General features: G+C 42.5%; 1 non-coding gene across 1 annotated transcript; it reads right to left on the bottom strand.

The window, feature by feature from the left end:
* Positions 1–405: 405 nt before the first annotated feature.
* Positions 406–477, bottom strand: trnae-uuc. Its single transcript has one exon. It is a non-coding gene; the product is annotated as a tRNA-Glu (tRNA).
* Between the last annotated feature and the right edge of the window lie 18,547 nt (positions 478–19,024).

The following is a 19,024-nucleotide window of genomic DNA, read 5'->3' on the forward strand; positions in this document are numbered from 1 at the left end:
CAGAGCGCCTCAACGACTTGTGTTTCCTAAAGAATTAGCTGTGTCTGCACTTAAAGTACAGCTTCTAGAATTACAGCAAATGTAACGCCAATTAAAAACCTAGAACTCCTATCCGCTGGTTTTGCAGATGTACAGCAGCACATTGGCGCGTTTCTCTCCAACACTGTTGGTGAAATGGCACTGCGCTGCCCATGTAGCAGCGATCCCAGCTGGTCCGACCCAGCAACTGTCTCTCAGCGTCACAACTGGTTTAATTAAAAGCGCAGTGAGAACAGAGTGCTAACAATATTATAACGTAAGGATTGTTAGCAACGCAACCTAGATAATGCATTTTTTTAAAAAGGTCATAAATCGTAATATCAATATTTTAAAAATTAAGATAAATTAGATTATGAAAAGGTTTCATTCCCATACCGGGAGTCGAACCCGGGCCGCCTGGGTGAAAACCAGGAATCCTAACCGCTAGACCATATGGGACGCTGAGTTAAACCCCGCCGATTGTGAAGATGTTTTACAGCTTCCTGTGATGTTCAGAGTTTGTTCGTCATTCATATAATGAGACAGCAATCTAACGGATGCAGTCATCATTTGTAACTCAGTTCAAATTAAGCTTGATTTAGTTCGTAATATAAAGTTATGGGCTCAATCTTTAATCAAGGATAATCCACTGCGCTGACAATTTAATGCTCATAGTAGATAAAGTTACAATCTTTATACTGCTCAGGCTCCACACCTGGGAGATGAATACAAAACAAGACTTTTCCCATTCACAAAGACGCGAAAGACTTACCAAAGATAGTAAAATCTCACACTGGCCAATTAATATTGGAGTCATGGAGGTTTTACAGCACAGAAAGAGGTCCTTCTTTCCACATGGTCATCAAGCATCAATCTATTCTAATCTAATTTTCTGGCATTTGGCTCGTAGGCTTATGTGCATTGGCATTTCAAATAAACAATTAAATGTTATTTAAATGTCTTAAACTGTTCCTGCCTCAACCACCCCTTTAGGCAGTGAGGCCCAGGTACTCACCATCCTCTGGATTTAGAGTCATAGAGATGCCCATGCTGACTCTCATCCCAAAATACACCCGCTCATACTTTTCAGGATTCAATTTCATTTGTCTCTATTCAGCTCATTTGACTAACCTAAAACTTTCTTGCTCACTGTTTACCACACCACCAATTTTGTGTCATTTGCAAACTATTGATCATTCCCGCTACAGTCATGTCAAGATCATTAATGTACTGAACAAACAAAGGGACCCAGCACTGAACTGCAATAACTGTACTTGCTAGTTTGCCCTTATAGTTTAATTTTCATCATCTTTATTATTTACCAGTATGATAATATACTTATACTTTATTGATATAGTTTACCAACAATCTTTGCCACATAGTTTGTTGTTTCTTTCAGTTGGATATTTTTTCAATCAATCTCCACTCAGCTTCCTGAAGTCAATGACCAGCTCCTTCATTTTGCTGATATTGATGGAGAAATTGTTGCCTTTACACCATGCTGTTCAGCAATCTATTTCCTGTATTCTGTCCCATCGCTGTTTGATATTTGACCTTCAATGGTGGTGTCATCAACAAACTTGTAATTGGAGTTGGGGTGGGAAGTTAGGATGGTGGGTGGCTTGGCAGAGAACCTACAACTGGTGATGTTCCTCTATATCTGCTGTCCTTGTCCTTCTAGATGGATGTGGTCATTGGTTTGGAAGGTGTCTAAGGATCTTTGGTGAATTTCTGCAGTGCATCTTGTAAATGATGCACACTGTTGCTTTTGAGCATCAGTGATGGAGGAAATGGATGTTAACGGATTTAATGCAAATCAAGTTAGCTGCTTTGCCCTGGATGGTGTCAATCATCTTGAGTGTTGTTGGAGCTGCAAACATCCAGGCAAGTGTTCTGACACACTCCTGACTTGTGCCTTCTTGATAGTAAGAAAGCATTAGGGGTCAGAAGGTGAGTTGCTCACTGCAGTATTCCTAGCCTCTGACCTGCCTTTGCAAACACTGTATTTATATGGTAAGTCAGTTCATTTTCTGGAGAATGGTAGCCCCCAGGATGTTGATACCATAGGATTCAGTGATGGTAATACTATTGAATGTCAAGAAGCGATGATTAGATTGCTTATTTTTGGAGATGGCGATGACCTAGCGTTTTTACGGTGTAACATTCACTTGCTACTTTTCAGCTGAAGCCTGGATGCTTTTACACATGGACTGCTTCAGTATTTGTTGAGTCAGGAATAATGCTAAATATTGTGCAATAATCAGCTAACATTCCCACTTATGATTTTATGATGGAGGGAAGACACTGATGAAGATGCTTGGTCTAGATTATCCTGAGGAACTCCTGCAGAGATGTCCTGGAGCTGCAACCTGCCCCTTTTAAATAGGTGCCTACTTCACTCGAATGCCTCCCATTGACCCAGAAGCTCTCTCTCCTGCACCTTATCTAAGACTACATTCTATGTTACTATTTGTACTCTTGCCAGCGCATGGCTTTGGGAATAATTTGGGACATAGTTGTCTTTGTGATTCTACTCATTCGCTTCTTCCTTTGCTTTTGACAATCTGATTGTAGGACTTTAATATCTGCACTCTCCAATTTGTTGATACCAATGTGCACTGTAATTTCTACTTCTTCCTGTTCTCACTGTAGAAAATGTTGCACTATCTATGAGGTGACTTAACTTTGCATGACGAAGCAACATGTCATGTGGGACTCACAAAGATAGTTTAAAAAAAAATGCTTGCTTATCCCCAGCCGATGATGAGCACATCACTACTCTTTGCTGCTCCCTCCTGTGCATTGCTTACCCATTGGTACCAAGGTTTGGATTGCACTCTTTCACTCTGGCATCAGTCCCAGTCATCTCTAATGTTGAGATCCAGTCTGAGAATGACATACACCCCCAGACTTCCTACTCTTCAGATGGTGACCCATCCATAATCTTACATTTTGACTGCCTGTGATGTGACAACCTGCTGGAAAGTAAGATCCAGGAAACCCTCTTCCTCCCTGATGCTTTATAGTGATTCCAGCCTGCTGACCCCCCACCCCAGTCTAGGAAATTCAGAGCTTGAGATCAATCATATACAGACACTTCCTACACATGTAGTCCGTCAAGGCATAAGTCCCAAGTAAAGCCCCGCATGGCCCATAAATTGCAAGTAGTGAGTTTCTGTTGTGGAGTCCATCAAACTATCAGTGAACTTTCGGAATGGCATGGTACCTTTTCAAAAATAAACTGCTAAAAAGATAAGTCTTCACACAGAAATTTTGATTCACACTTACTTACTAATGGGAAAGGTTAGTGCCTAATATAATATTTTACAGTCATGTCAGTAATGTCAATTTGCTAAGCAGATGTTTATTATGATCTTTTGAGTGAAACTAAAACACAAATCAGAATACTTCTACGAGAAGAAAAATTCTAGGTCCAATTATATGTTCACACATATTGCCAGTCACAGATCAGTAAGATAATTTGTTCAGCACAATTTAAAAAGCAATGCTGAGCAATTTGCTTTAGAACTATAAAGGAAATCATGTGGTAAGTTCATCTTGCTCACATCTAAATCACAGATGAATACTGAGATAGGATACTCTTTGCTCTCACTCATGCTTAAGTCACAGATGCATGTTTGAGATAAAATACCTTTTGCATCTTCTGCATGTAAACTGTTGTGTGACCTACGTGAAGTTTCACTTTGATATCATTAAGTAACAGAAATTGCAAATGGCCACTCACACAAAATACCTTAAACTTATACTAATCCTTTTACAAAAATGTTATCATTCTTAGGATACTTTCAAAACCGATATTCCTTTTTCATCCCTATCTATCCATGTGGAGGTGGTGGAGGGCTTTTTTCTTGCAATTCTGCAGTCTCAACAGTGAAGGCATTCTTACCATGCTGTTAGGTAGGGGCATTCCATCATTTTGATATCACAACAATCAAAGCATGGTTCCAAAGAAGAGTTACATTGGACTCAAAATGTTAACTGTGTTTTCTTCTCCACAGATATTGATAGGGTTGCTGAGTTTTTCTTACATTTCCTATCTCAAGCATCCACAGTATCTTGCTTTTATTTTTATGAAAGAATGGTGTGCAATAGTGTGCAATTTGGAAATGATGGTGCTCTTGTGCACCCCCTGCTCTCCTTTCAGATGGTGTACATTACATGCTATGAAATGCTACCGGAAAACTTTGATTGGTTGTTGTAATGCATCCTATTGATGGCTCATGCTGTAGCTCAGTATGTGATAGTGAGATGCCAATCAAGTACACTGATTTTGTTCTGGTCAGTGTCAAATTTCTTGATGCTTGCTGAAACTGACTCAAACCAGGCAAGTGGAGAGTGTTCGGCTATATTCCTGATGGTGTGTGTAAATAGCAACAGAGCTTTGGAAAACCAGGAAGTGAGCCAAGGGAATGTGCTTACACTGCCACTTGGTGGTGATGTTCATTGCCTGGCAGTTGTGTAGTGCAAATGTTCCTTTTGCAAATAGAAGCATAGAAACATAGCAAATAGGTGCAGGAGCATGCTATTCAGCCCCTTGAGCCTGCACCTCCATTCAATACAATCATGGTTGATCATGCAATCTCAGTATCCCATATCAGCTCAAGTGTGAATGTTGTCCAGATCCCAGAATGATCCTAGCATGTAGAAATAGACTGCTCCCGTCTATGAAAAATTGTGAATGGAGCTGAATGCTACAATCAGCAGTGAACAATCATACTTTTAATCTTTGGATGGGAGCAAGGTCATTGATGAAGCAGCTGAAGATAAATAGATCAATGATACATCTGCAGTGATAGCTAATGTTTCAGATTATTGGTTTCACAACTGCCACAAGGATCAGTGCTGAGTCCACGACTTTTCATCATGTATATAAATGATTTGGATGTGAGCCTAAGAGGTATAGTCAGTAAGTTTGCAGGTGACACCAAAATTGGAGGTGTAGTGGACAGCAAAGAAGGTTATGTTAGATTACAATGGGATCTTGATTGGTTAGGCCACTGTTGGAATATTGCATGCAATTCTGGTCTCCTTTCTATTGGAAAGATGTTGAGAAACTTGAAAGGGTTCAGAAAAGATTTACAAGGATCTTGCCAGGGTTGGACGATTTGAGCTAAAGGGAGAGGTTGAATAAGCCAAGGCTGTTTTCCCTGGAGCATCAGAGGCTGAGGGGTGACCTTATAGAGGTTTACAAAATTATGAGGGGCATGAATAGGGTAAATAGGCAAAGTCTTTTCCCTGGGTTTGGAGAGTCCAGAACTAGAAGGCATAGGTTTAGGGTGAGAGGGGAAAGATATATATGAGACCTATGGGGCAACGTTTTCACACAGAGGATGGTACATGTATGGAATGAGCTGCCAGAGGATGTGGTGGAGGCTGGTGCAATTACAACATTTAAGAGGCATTTGGATGGGTACATGAATAGGAAGGGTTTGGAGGGATATGGGCCGGTGCTGGCAGGTGGGACTAGATTGGGTTGGGATATCTGGTTGGCATGGATGGGTTGGACCGAAGGGGCTGTTTCCATGCTGTACATCTCTAAGACTCTAAACATAACGTGTCTGTATCATTTGCAGACTCTTCACGTCATCCTCACAGCTTGCCTTTCCACCTATTTGGTGTCATCTGCAAACTTGGCTATAGTGTATTCACTTTCCTCATCCAGATCAGACAGTCATAGAGTCATAGAGATGTACAGCATGGAAACAAACCCTTTGGTCCAACTTATCCGTGACAATTATCCTAAATTAATTTAGTCCATTTGCCAGCATTTGGCCCATATCCCTCTAAAAGTTTCCTTTTCATATACCTATTTAGATGCCTTTTAAATGTTATAATTGTAGCTGTCTCCACCACTTCCCCTGGCAGCTTATTCCATACACTCACCATCCTCTGTGTGAAAATCTTGCCCCTTAGGTCTCTTTTAAATCTTTCCCTTCTCGCCTTCGACGACATTGCCGAAACCTCCAAATGGACCCCACCACCAGGGATATATTTCCCTCCCCACCTCTTTCCCCAAAGACCGTTCCCTCCATGACTACCTGGTCAGGTCTATGCAGCCCAACAATCCACCCTCCTTTCCTGGCACCCTCCCCTGCCACCGCAGAAATTGCAAAACCTGCGCCCACACCTCCTCCCTCACCTCCATCCAAGGCCCCAAAGGAGCCTTCCACATCCATCAAAGTTTTACCTGCACATCCACCAATATCATTTATTGTATCCATTGCTCCTGATGTGGTTTCCCCTCATTGGGGAGACTGGACGCCTCCTAGCAGAGTGCTTTAGGGAACATCTCCGGGAGACCTACACCAATCAACCCCACTGCCCTGTGGCCCAACATTTCAATTCCCCCTCCCACTCTGCCGAGGACATGCAGGTCCTGGGCGTCCTCCACCGCCGCTCCCTCACCACCTGACGCCTGGAGGGAGAACGCCTCATCTTCCGCCTCAGAACACTTCAATCCCAGGGCAGATTTCACCAGTTTCCTTATTTCCCCTTTCCCCACCTCACCCCAGCTCCAGCCTTCCAGCTCAGCACCACCCTCATGACCTGTCCTACCTGCCTATCTTCCTTTCCACCAATCCACTTCACCTTTCTCTCTGACCTATGACCTTCATCCCCACCCCCATTCACCCATTGTACTCTTTGCTACCTTCCCCCACCCTCCTGTCTGACCTATCACCTCCATCCCCACCCTCATTCACCTATTGTACTCTATGCTACTTTCTCCAGCCCCCCCACCCTCCCTCCTCTCATTTATCTCTCCACTCTGCAGGCACCCTGCCTCTATTCTTGATGAAGGGCTTTTGCCCGAAACATCGATTTTCCTGCTCCTCAGATGCTGCCTGACCTACTGTGCTTTTCCAGCACCACTCTAACTTAAACATATGCCCTCTAGTTGTGGATTCCACACCCAAGGGGAAAGACCTTGTCTATTTATGCCATCCATTTCCTCATGATTTAATAAATCTCTATAAGGTCACCCCTCAGCCTTGGACGCTCCAGGGAATAGCCCCAGTCTCTTCAGCCTCTCCCTATACCTCAAACCGTCCAATCCTGGCAACATCCTTGTAAATCTTTTCTGAACCCTTTCAAGTTTCACAACATTCCTCCTAAAGCAGGGAGACCAGACCTAAAATGTCCTAACCAATGTCCTGTACAGCCACAACATGACCACCCAACTTCTATACTCAATGCACTAACCAATAAAGGAAAGCATGCCAAATGCCTTCTTCACTATCCTATGCACCTGTGACTCCACTTTCAAGAAATTATGAACCTGCACTCCAAGGCCTCTTTGTTCATCAACACCCCCCAGGACCTTACCATTAAGTGTATAAGCCCTGCCCTGATGAGCCTTTCTAAAATGCAGCACCTCACATGTGCACTCCTCAATCATTTGGTCCATCTGATCAAGATCCCATTGTACTCTGAGGTAACCTTCTTCACTGTCTATTACACTTGCAATTTTGGTGTCTTCTGCAAACTTACTAAACATACTTCCTAAGTTCACATCCAAATCATTTATATAAATGATGAAAATCAGTGGACACGGCATCGATCCTTGCGGCACACCACTGGTCACAGGTCTCCAGGCTGAAAAACAACCCTCCATCACTACCCTCTGTCTTCTACCTTTGAGTCAGTTCTGTATCCAAAGACTAAAACATCCATTCCAAAATCCTCTTTACTCTTTATACCATGACAGCTAACCTTGCTAAATAGTCTACCATGAGGAACCTTGTTGAACACCTTACTCAAGTCCATATAGATCACATTCATTGCTCTGTCCTCATCAATCCTCTGTTACTTCTTCAAGAAACTCAATCAAGTTTGTGAGACACGATTTCCCCCACGGGGACAAAGTGAGGACTACAGATGCCGGAGATCAGAGCTGAAAAATGTGTTGCTGGAAAAGCGCAGCAGGTCAGGCAGCATCCAAGGAGCAGGAGAATCGACGTTTCAGGCGTAAGCCCTTCTTCAGGAATGATTTCCCCCACACAAAGCCAAAAAGTCAATCCCTAATCAGTTTTTGCCTTTCTAAATACATGTACATTCTGTCCCTCAGGATTCCCTCCAACCACTTGCCCACCAATGATGTCAGTCTTGCCAGTCTATATTTCCCTGGCTTTTCCTTACCACCTGTCTTAAATAGTGGCACCACATTAGCCAGTAATGTGGAGGAGGTGTAATCTAGGTAGCTGTGGGACTCAGTCAGTTTATAATAAACGTCCGTGTTGAGTCGGTCATCCGAGATAGAAATGGAGAGGTCTAGGAAGGGGAGGGAGGAGTCTGAGATGGTCCAGGTAAATTTGAGGTCAAGGTGGAAGGTGTTGGTAAAGAGGATGAACTGTTCAACCTCCTCGTGGGAGCACGAGGTAGCGCCGATACAGTCATCGATGTAGCGGAGAAAAAGGTGGGGGGGGTGGTACCAGTGTAGCTGCGGAAGATGGACTGTTCCACATTAGCTCTTCTAGCACCTCACCTGTGGCTATCGCTGATACAAGTATCTCAGCAAGGGGCCTAGCAATCTCTTTACTAGCTTCTCACTGGGTTCTGGGGTACACCTGATCAGGTCCTGGAGATTTAACCACTTTTTGTGTTTTAAGACAGCCAGCACCTCCTCTTCTGTAATTCGGACATTTTTCAAGATGTTGATATTTATTTCCCCTCATTCTATATCTTTCATGTTCTTACCTACAGTGCACACTGATACAAAATACTCGTTTAGTATCTATCCCCATCTTCTGTGGTTCCATAAATAGGTAGTCTTGCGGATCTTTGAGGGGAAAGTGAGGACTGCAGATGCTGGAGATCACAGCTGAAAAATGTGTTGCTGGAAAAGCGCAGCAGGTCAGGCAGCATCAAAGGAGCAGGAGAATCAGCGTTTCAGGCATAAGCCCTTTTTCAGGAATGAGGAGGGTGTGCCAAGCAGGCTAAGATAAAAGGTAGGGAGGAGGGACTTGGGGGAGGGGCATTGGGAATGCGATAGGTGGAAGGAGGTTAAGGCCAGACCTAAAATGTCCTAACCAATGTCCTGTACAGCCACAACATGACCACCCAACTTCTATACTCAATGCACTAACCAATAAAGGAAAGCATGCCAAATGCCTTCTTCACTATCCTATGCACCTGTGACTCCACTTTCAAGAAATTATGAACCTGCACTCCAAGGCCTCTTTGTTCATCAACACCCCCCAGGACCTTACCATTAAGTGTATAAGCCCTGCCCTGATGAGCCTTTCTAAAATGCAGCACCTCACATGTGCACTCCTCAATCATTTGGTCCATCTGATCAAGATCCCATTGTACTCTGAGGTAACCTTCTTCACTGTCTATTACACTTGCAATTTTGGTGTCTTCTGCAAACTTACTAAACATACTTCCTAAGTTCACATCCAAATCATTTATATAAATGATGAAAATCAGTGGACACGGCATCGATCCTTGCGGCACACCACTGGTCACAGGTCTCCAGGCTGAAAAACAACCCTCCATCACTACCCTCTGTCTTCTACCTTTGAGTCAGTTCTGTATCCAAAGACTAAAACATCCATTCCAAAATACTCTTTACTCTTTATACCATGACAGCTAACCTTGCTAAATAGTCTACCATGAGGAACCTTGTTGAACACCTTACTCAAGTCCATATAGATCACATTCATTGCTCTGTCCTCATCAATCCTCTGTTACTTCTTCAAGAAACTCAATCAAGTTTGTGAGACACGATTTCCCCCACGGGGACAAAGTGAGGACTACAGATGCCGGAGATCAGAGCTGAAAAATGTGTTGCTGGAAAAGCGCAGCAGGTCAGGCAGCATCCAAGGAGCAGGAGAATCGACGTTTCAGGCGTAAGCCCTTCTTCAGGAATGATTTCCCCCACACAAAGCCAAAAAGTCAATCCCTAATCAGTTTTTGCCTTTCTAAATACATGTACATTCTGTCCCTCAGGATTCCCTCCAACCACTTGCCCACCAATGATGTCAGTCTTGCCAGTCTATATTTCCCTGGCTTTTCCTTACCACCTGTCTTAAATAGTGGCACCACATTAGCCAGTAATGTGGAGGAGGTGTAATCTAGGTAGCTGTGGGACTCAGTCAGTTTATAATAAACGTGAGTGTTGAGTCGGTCGCCCGAAGGTGGGTGTCAGTGGAACGCTACTGGTTGGTACGGTGGGAAAGGAAGAAGCGGAGGGCTTTGAGGCCTTCGTGATGGGGGATGGAGGTGTATAGGGACTGGATGTCCATGGTGAAGATAAGGCATTGGGTACGGGGAAGCCAAAATCATGGAGGAGGTGGAGGGCGTGGATGGTGTCCTGAAGGTAGGTGGGGAGTTCTTGGACTAAGGGGGGACAGGACTGTGTCAAGGTCCTTTGAGGGGCCCTATTCTCTCCCTGGTTACCCTTTTGTCCTTAATGCATTTGTAAAAGCCCTTTGAATTCTCCTTAATGCTATTTGCCAAAGCTATCTCATGTATCCTTTTTGCCCTCCTGCTTCCCCTTTTAAGTATACTCCTACTGCCTTTATACTCTTCTGGGGAATCATTCGATTTCTGTTGTTGATACCTGACATATGCTTTCTTCTTATTCTTGACCAAAATCTCAACTTCTCTTGTCATCCAGCATTCCCTACACCTAGCAGCCTCGCCCTTCACCCTAAAAGGAACATACTGTCTCTGGACTCTTGATATCTTAGTTTTGAAGGCTTCCCATTTTCCAGCCATCCTTTTACCTGAGAACATCTGCCCCAAACAACTTTTGAAAAGCTCTTCCCTAATGCCATCAAAATTGGCCTTTCTCCAATTTAGAACTTTAACTTTTAGATCCAGTCTATCCTTTTCCCTCACTATTTTAAAACGTAATAGAATTATTGTCATGGCGGAGGAGAAAGTGAGAACTGCAGATGCTGGAGATCAGAGCTTAAAAATGTGTTGCTGGAAAAGCGCAGCAGGTCAGGCAGCATCAAAGGAGAAGGAGAATCGATGTTTCTGAAGAAGGGCTTATGCCCGAAACGTCGATTCTCCTTCTCCTTTGATGCTGCCTGACCTGCTGCACTTATTATCATGGCCCCAAACTGCTTCCCCTACTGACACCTCAGTCACCCGCTCTGCCTTATTCCCCAAGAGTAGGTCAAATATTGCTTCTTCTCTAGTAGGTACATCCACACACTGAATCAGAAAACTTTCTTGTACATACTTACTAAATACCTCCTTATTCAAGCCCTTAACACTATAGCAGTTCCAGTCTATGTTTGGAAAGTTAAAATCCCCTACCATGAGCACGCTATTATTCTTACAGATAACTCAGATCTCCTTACAAATTTATTTCTCAATTTCCGGCTGACTACCGAAGGTTTCTATCGTACAATCCTAGTAAGGTGAGCATCCCATTAATATACATTGTAAATAACGTGATGCCAACACTGATCCCTGTGGCACACCACTCAATGCAGGTTGCCATCCTGGAATTTCCCCCTTCTCCCTATTTTCTGCCTTCTATTAGTTAGGCAATCCTTTTCCCATGCTAATGTACAACTCCAAAACTAATTTGACAGGCATGATTTCCTTTCATGAAGTTAGGCTAACTCTGTTTGATCATATTATGTGTTTCTAAAACCTTTGATATTTCATCTTTTGTAGTAGATTCTGACATTTCTCAATACAGATATAAATAGCCTATTGTTAATTTTTGTTTGTCTGTTTCCCTTTTTAATAAAGGTGTTCCATTGGCAGTTTCCTAATCCTCTGGGATTTTTCCAAAATCTAAGGATTCTTTGAAAGTTAGTACCAGTGCATCCATATCTCTGTAGCTACTCCTTTTATTATCAGAGGATACATACCACCAGGTCCAGGGGAGTTATTGGTACCTAAGCCCATTAGTTTCTCTAGTAGTATTTCTCTTATGATAGTTGTTGTAGCAAGTTTTGAGAAGATTTGTAGCTCAGGTTGAGGTTCTGGATGTAGGTTTACTCGCTGCTTGCTTCGCCCAGAGGCCTACTGAAGATGTTACCTAGTAGGGTGATGAAACATCTGGAAATGAACCTTCCAGCTCAGTGAGCAAACCTACATCCATAGTTGTTGTATTTATTTCCTCTCCCCCGATACCCCTTGACTATATCGTATTTTGTTTTGAATGCTATTAGTATCTTCTAGTTTGAATACCGATGCAAGGTACTTATTCAACTCCTCTCCCATTTTCTAATTCCTCATTATTATTTCCCCAACTTTGTTCTCTGAGGGACTCATGTTAACTTAGGCCTCTATCTTCCTATTGAAAGAAGCTCTTGCTGTGTGTCTTGATATTACTTGCAAGTTTACCATCAGTTTATCTTCTCACTGTTTTGTTTTGTTTTGGTCAGTATTTGTTAGTTTTTAAATCTTTCCCAATCCTTTGGTTTACCACTAACCTTTGCCACATTCTGTGTTTTTTTTTATTGTCAATTTTATGCTACGTTTAACTTTCCTGGTTAACAATGGTTGGTTTATCCCTGGGTCCTGGGCCTCCTTCACCCCTGCTCCCTCACCACCCGACACCTGGAGGAAGAACGCCTCATCTTCCTCCTCGGAACACTTCAACCCCAGGGCATCAATGTGGACTTCACCAGTTTCCTCATTTCCTTTCTCCCCACCCCCACCCTCCTCTCATTTATCTCTCCACCCTTCAGGCACTCTGCCTGTATTCCTGATGAAGGGCTTTTGCCCGAAACGTCGATTTTCCTGCTCCTCGGATGCTGCCTAAACTGCTGTGCTTTTCCAGCACCACTCTAATCCAGAATCTGGTTTCCAGCATCTGCAGTCATTGTTTTTACCATGCTTGTATTTATCGCAAGAGAACTAGAAAATAAGATTAAGGAAGTTAGAATTGTGTAGGACTTTGGTGAGATCACACCTGGAGAATTCTATTCAATTTTGCTCTCTCTATATTTAAAGGAAGAGACATTTGTCTTGAAGTACAACATTACGAAGATTCACTGGTATATTTTCTCAATTGAAAAAAACACTCTTTCTGTGAGAGGCTGAGCAACTTGTGCATATACTGTCTTCAGATTATCATTGAAATGTACAAACTCCTGAAGAGGCTTGATGAAATAGACACCTAAAGGTTGTTTCCCCTCACTGGAGAATCTGGAACACAGCAGCAGTCTCAGAAAGAGAGTCGGTCATTTAGGACCGAGGTGAGGAGAAATTGCTGCATTCAAAGTGTGGTGAATCCTTGCAAATCTCTATCCCCGAGGCTGTGGCTGCACCGTTGTTAAGTGCTGTATATTGAAGGCCGTGACCAACTGATTTTTGGGTTCTTTGGGAATCAAGGAAAATGAGGAGCAAGAGGGAAGGTGAATTTCAGGCTGAAGGTTAGGCATGATTGCACTAAATGCTGACACAGGCTTAAGGGGCTAATTTGCAATTTCTTATGTTTACAGTTATGCTCCCATACCTAAGCTTAAATCATTAATATAAATCACAAGGAGTAGAGCTTTACTAAAAAGTCCCAAAAGGTATTATTTCCGCCAGACTGATAAAGAACAGTTCATCACTACTTTCTGATTTCTATCTCTTCGTTGATTTAATATTCACTCTACTACTACACCTTAATTCTTATTTACTTTGTTAAGAAGTTTAAAATTATAGGATCTTAGAACCATAGAATAGTTGCAACACAGGCCATTTGGCCTATCAAGTTCATGCTAGCTCTTTGCATAAGTCACATTGTTTTGCCCATTCAGTGTTGGCTGGAAATAACAATCTGTGGGATCTATGGAATCTAACTGCTAATGCTGTCAGAGAAACTTGAAACAGAAAGAGTAGCTTGAGATAATGAGTGGTCTAACTGTTTCCTCATCCTCAGCAGATGGGGAATAACCTCTTATCGATATCTTGCGCTTTACTTTTCTATTTTCTTTGTTTTGTGGCTTTCTCTTTCAGGAGTATGAAAAAAGCATAACCTTAAACATCTCTATTTTTATTAGGCTTCTGTGTACTAGAGTTTGTCTACAATGTGTGGATGCCACATCTTGAGACAACTAGTAAGCAGCATGGGTAATGAAAGGAAGATGCTCTCTCACTTAAGTGCTACAAACCAGTTAAAAAGAGAAATTAAGGCAATGAGACTTCAACCCCCAGCCTGTGAAACTATGTATCTCAAATCAACTTTTCAACTATAAATATCACACTACTAGAGCAACCCATTAATACCGCAACACCACTGTATCTCCTCATCATGAATAATTCAGAGACAGATCTGTAATAACCTCTTCTTTAAGCTTTCATCTCTTTGGACTCACTCCTTAATTCTAATCTGCGTGTATGTGTGCATTGTTAGTTCTTTTTCTTGTGTGTAGTCAATAACAGACTGATTTTCTTTATTAATTCAATTGTTAAATTGGCTCATCTTAAGACTTAAGTCATTTGGCTCTTGAAGAAGGCTTGCCACAAGGGCAATAGATCCTTTTTAAATTAACCTTGTGGCAACCAGCTGAGGGGTTTGAGGAATAAAGAGGAGGAACTAATTCATCCCTCCTCACCCGGTGGTTTAACAATTTGGCAAACTACCTGGTAGGGAAATTAGTCTTAATTCTGTTTCAATGCAATCCATCCAGGCTGTATTGTTTTCTCTCCCCGAGAACCAGTCCCAATGTTACAGCAATCTAAGCCCATGCTGCCCTTCAGCACCATCTTTCAGTCCTTCCATCTATTTTTATACTGGCACATAGAGCAACCCAGAGTAACCTGGAAAAGGCCACCTTTGAGGCTGTGCCCACTGGTCTATTTTTTAGCACCATAAAATCTGCATGTGAGGCCTCATCCCTTGTCATACTTTTATAATTGGAACTGATTTGAACCAAAGCCACTCACTGGCCACTCTCTACTGTCCTCAGACTGCAATGCAGTTGCTCAGTGACAACTCTGACCCTGAAAACAAATTGCATTCCTGGAATCCGCTCTGCAGCCACAGAGATGTCTATGTGTGTCCACACTTTATAATTACTCATCAATAGGGTTGTTCCTATTTTCCACTCATTCCCATAAGTTGAAGCATACATGGTGCTATGAACATGGCCTTTGCTGTAATCATTACAGGAATCAGCACTCTGACAAATTTTTTGATATAATAACTGTTGGAGACTGAGATGCATTCAGGTGACTTCTGCATTATCTGCCTGGCCCTGCCTCATTGTTTCAATGAAACTTTAAGTTTTGCAGATGCACCAGTGTGGATCTAGCTACCAGTGACACTCCAAACTCCCCAAAATTCAAACTTATCCAGCCATGGAGACAGTTCCTGTATACAGTATGTGGCTATCCAGGGAGATTCCATTTGGAACTGCATGTGCATCTAATGGGACAGAATCATGCCTGTATTACTGGTTTACCCTATCATGCCTGTACTATTGGTTTGCAACCTGCTAATTTATGAGACATAAAAAATTTAGAGTTTAAAAGGTCTCCTACATTTAAAACCAATTTTATGATTCCAGCTTATTTTCTTGGATCTTGACCTTACCTCAACACTTTAACTCTATACTTGGAGTCGCTCAAATATTGTCGCTTTTTGTTCAGCACTTACTTGCATCCGAAATTATGGTTTGTTGAAGTTCCTTCATAGATGTTAACTGACTGGCTTGTTATCTGAGTTGTCTGAGTTACCTTTTTATATATTTTTTAAATAGAGGTGTAGGAATTGCAAGCCTGTTGGAATAGGGCAGTAGAATGAGGAAACATGAAGTTTGACCTGAGAAGTTAGATGCAGCCAAGATGGAAAGAGACGAAAGCAGTTTGTGGTTTTATGACTCTTTAGGGTAACAAACCCTCTCAAATTGCTGACATTACCGACTACAAACTTATTTTATGTATTTTACAAATGAATGATAAGGGGGAAGTAGCTGCAAGATGTCCCTTGATGACTCAGCAATACTTGCAAAGGTATTTAGAAAATCAAGCAACTAACCGCAGATATTAACTTTTCACGTGATGAGCTTTCTCAACCAATTTCTGTGTTTCACTCAATTACAACTAGTCTGGAACAATGCCCTGTCCTAGGTAACTGCATTTTGTCTAAAGAATGCCACAGTTTAATGCTGCATGTAATTTATTTCTCTGTAAAATTCGCAATATTTCTAAAAGAATTTCTTGCTTTTTTTTTCAGTTTTATGTTTTATTTTCAGTCCTTCATAAGTAATACAAGGTGATCAAGACCTGATGCAGATATCACATACATGGTTGAAACACATATTTGAATAACGAACCCAACTGATAGGAACAGCCCCACCTTGATTACAATTTGCAAGTTTGGAAAGGATGTGGCTGAGCTACAAACATGTGAAGGGAGCGGAGAAAACACTTGTAAGAGTTAAAGAACTGGGCATTAAAAGGGAAGATGGAAAGAGATAAAACTGAGGTAGTGAAATAAAGCCAGTAAGTCTCTAAACTGTGCTATTTTAATGCAATGCATTTTATGTGTTTTAACGTATCACATCTAGTTAAAACCAAACATTTTATGGTTTGTTTGGAAACATCTCTAGACAATACTACCAAGCAGGCAAGGTGACGAGAGAGGTACATTTTGATTGGTTATTGCAGAGAGCTTTACAAAGAGGATTTCATAAGCCACACTGCCTGGTGTTCCATTGCTGTTCCTTCCTTCTTGTGCTCATTTTATTCATAACATGGCTTCAAAGGTAATGTTCATGATGATGCTGTAGAATATGGCAATCTGGTTTCAGAGGTACGAAGTAAGCCACCACAGAAAACACATCTCCAGAAAGCTGGGGCTAGGGCAAAACAGTTCTGTTATTCATCCATGGCAAGTGGCATTTATTGCCCATCCCTAGTGGCCTTGGAGAAAGTGATGGTAAACAGCTGCAGCTCACTTGGGTATACTAGCCCCACAATGCCATTAAGGAGGAAATTCCAGGATTTTGACCCAAATAACACTGAGGAACAGCAACACATTTCCAAGTGTGAGAGGAAAGTGATGTTGGACTCAACTTGCAAATAGTGACATTCCTATGTACGCAGGGTCCTTATCCTTCTAGATAGCAATGGTTGTGAGCTTAGAAGGAGCCTAGATGAATAGATGATACATACTACTGCTACTGAGTATCAATGGTGGAAGAAGTGTATGGGTGTGGTGTCAATCAAGTGATGAGAGAGAGGTCATTTCCCCATGCTCTTTCTTATACTGGAGCAAGAGGAAGAATAATTGCAAAGCCTGTTAAACCACTTTAACTGTATGAGACATCTATTGGAGTTCCATATTAGATTCTGATCAGGACTAAACAATAACAACAACTCTAATCTGCTTCAGAATATACAAACTAAGTTTGGCCACTATGGGATTAATCAGTCATAATTGGGGTAGGTGAAATAAGCAGAAATTGTTTCTGTTAGCAGGCTAGCAATGCTCTGAAGGCAGGAGTTTATTTGCATCACAGTCAGAAGTGTGAGGGCCCTTATTTTTAAACTGTGCCTCTTAGTTCTAGATTCTCCCTGAGGAAAACAGCCACTCTGTCACACCACTCAGAATCTTATTGTTGCAATTAATATCACATCTGGTTCTTCTAAACACCCAAGAGTATAGGCTCAACCTGCTCAACCTCTTGTCGTAAACCAGCCCCTCATCCCAAGAATCAGCTAGTGAACCTCCTCTGAACTTCTTCCAGTGCAAGTAAAATAAGGAGACCAATACTACACATAGTACCCCAGCTATGCTGTCATCAATGGTTGCCCATATAGTTGGAGCAGGACCTCCCTACTTTTACATTCCATACACCTTGCAATAAGGCCAACATTTCCCAATCGCTGTTTGTTTCTGCCGACTGTACTTCTTTGTGATTCACATGGGACAAGGGGTCGCTGGCTGGCCAGCATTTATTGCCCACCCTTGTTGGCCTAGAGAAGGTAGTGGTGAGCTGCCTTCTTGAACTGCTGCAGTCCATGTGCTGTATGTAGATCCACAAAGCTGTTGGGAGCTCCAGGATTTTGACACTGAGAGAATAGTGATATATTTCCAAATCCAGATGGTGAGTGGCTTGGGGGCGAGGGTGTGATTTGCAGGTGGTGGGTGTCCCTGCATTGCTGCTGCCCTTGCCCTTCTATGTGGTAGTGGTCGTGAATTCAGATGGCGCCGTCGAAAAATCTTTGGTAAATTTCTGCAGCACATCTTGTAAGTGGTACACACCGCTGCTAATGAGCATCAGTTATGGAGCCAGCAAATGTGAGGGCTGCTTTGCCCTGGATGATGTCAAGCTTCTTTAGTGTTGTTGGGGCTCCACCCATCCAGGCAAATGTAGAGTATTCCATCACACTCCTGACTTATGCATTGTGGGTGGTGGGTATGCTTAGTGGTTGAGAAAGTGAGGACCGCAGATGCTGGAGATCAGAGTCCAGAGAGTGGTGCTGGAAAAGCACAGCAGGTCAGGCAGCATCTGAGGAGCAGGAGATTCCACGTTTCGCACATAAGCCCTTCATCAGGAAAGAGCATCCTTCCTGATGAAGGGCTTATGTTTGAAACGTAGATTCCCCTTCTCCTGGGATGCTGCCTGACCTGCTGTGCTTTTCCAGCAACACACTCTGGACAGGCTTCGGTGGGGTCAGGAGGTGAGTTACTCACAGCAGTATTCCTAGCCCCTGCCCTGGTCCAGTCTTTTTTTCTCAATGGAAGAGCCTGTTATTAAGAGTTTGAATTTTCTTTAAATGCTTCAGTACTGTCTTATCTTTTAATCTATATTCCTAGGACATGAGAAAAAAAAATACTGCCATGCTCTGGCGAAAGAACAGGGGCCCGGTATTAACCGGATAGAGCTTTCAAAGAGCAGGCAATGTCCCAAAACTGTCCTTCCTAAGCCTCTCACTTTACCCTGACAATTATGCAATCATTTCTCACTGAAATTGTGCATTCTATATTAGCTCCCTGCTATGGACTTCACTGAATCGCCTTTCCCACCAAACTCCAGTGACACAACCGCAGCTTGGACCGAGAGCAAATATTAAT

This window comes from Chiloscyllium plagiosum, chromosome 6 (assembly GCF_004010195.1).
Source record: "Chiloscyllium plagiosum isolate BGI_BamShark_2017 chromosome 6, ASM401019v2, whole genome shotgun sequence".
In the NCBI taxonomy this organism is placed as follows: Eukaryota; Metazoa; Chordata; class Chondrichthyes; order Orectolobiformes; family Hemiscylliidae; genus Chiloscyllium; species Chiloscyllium plagiosum.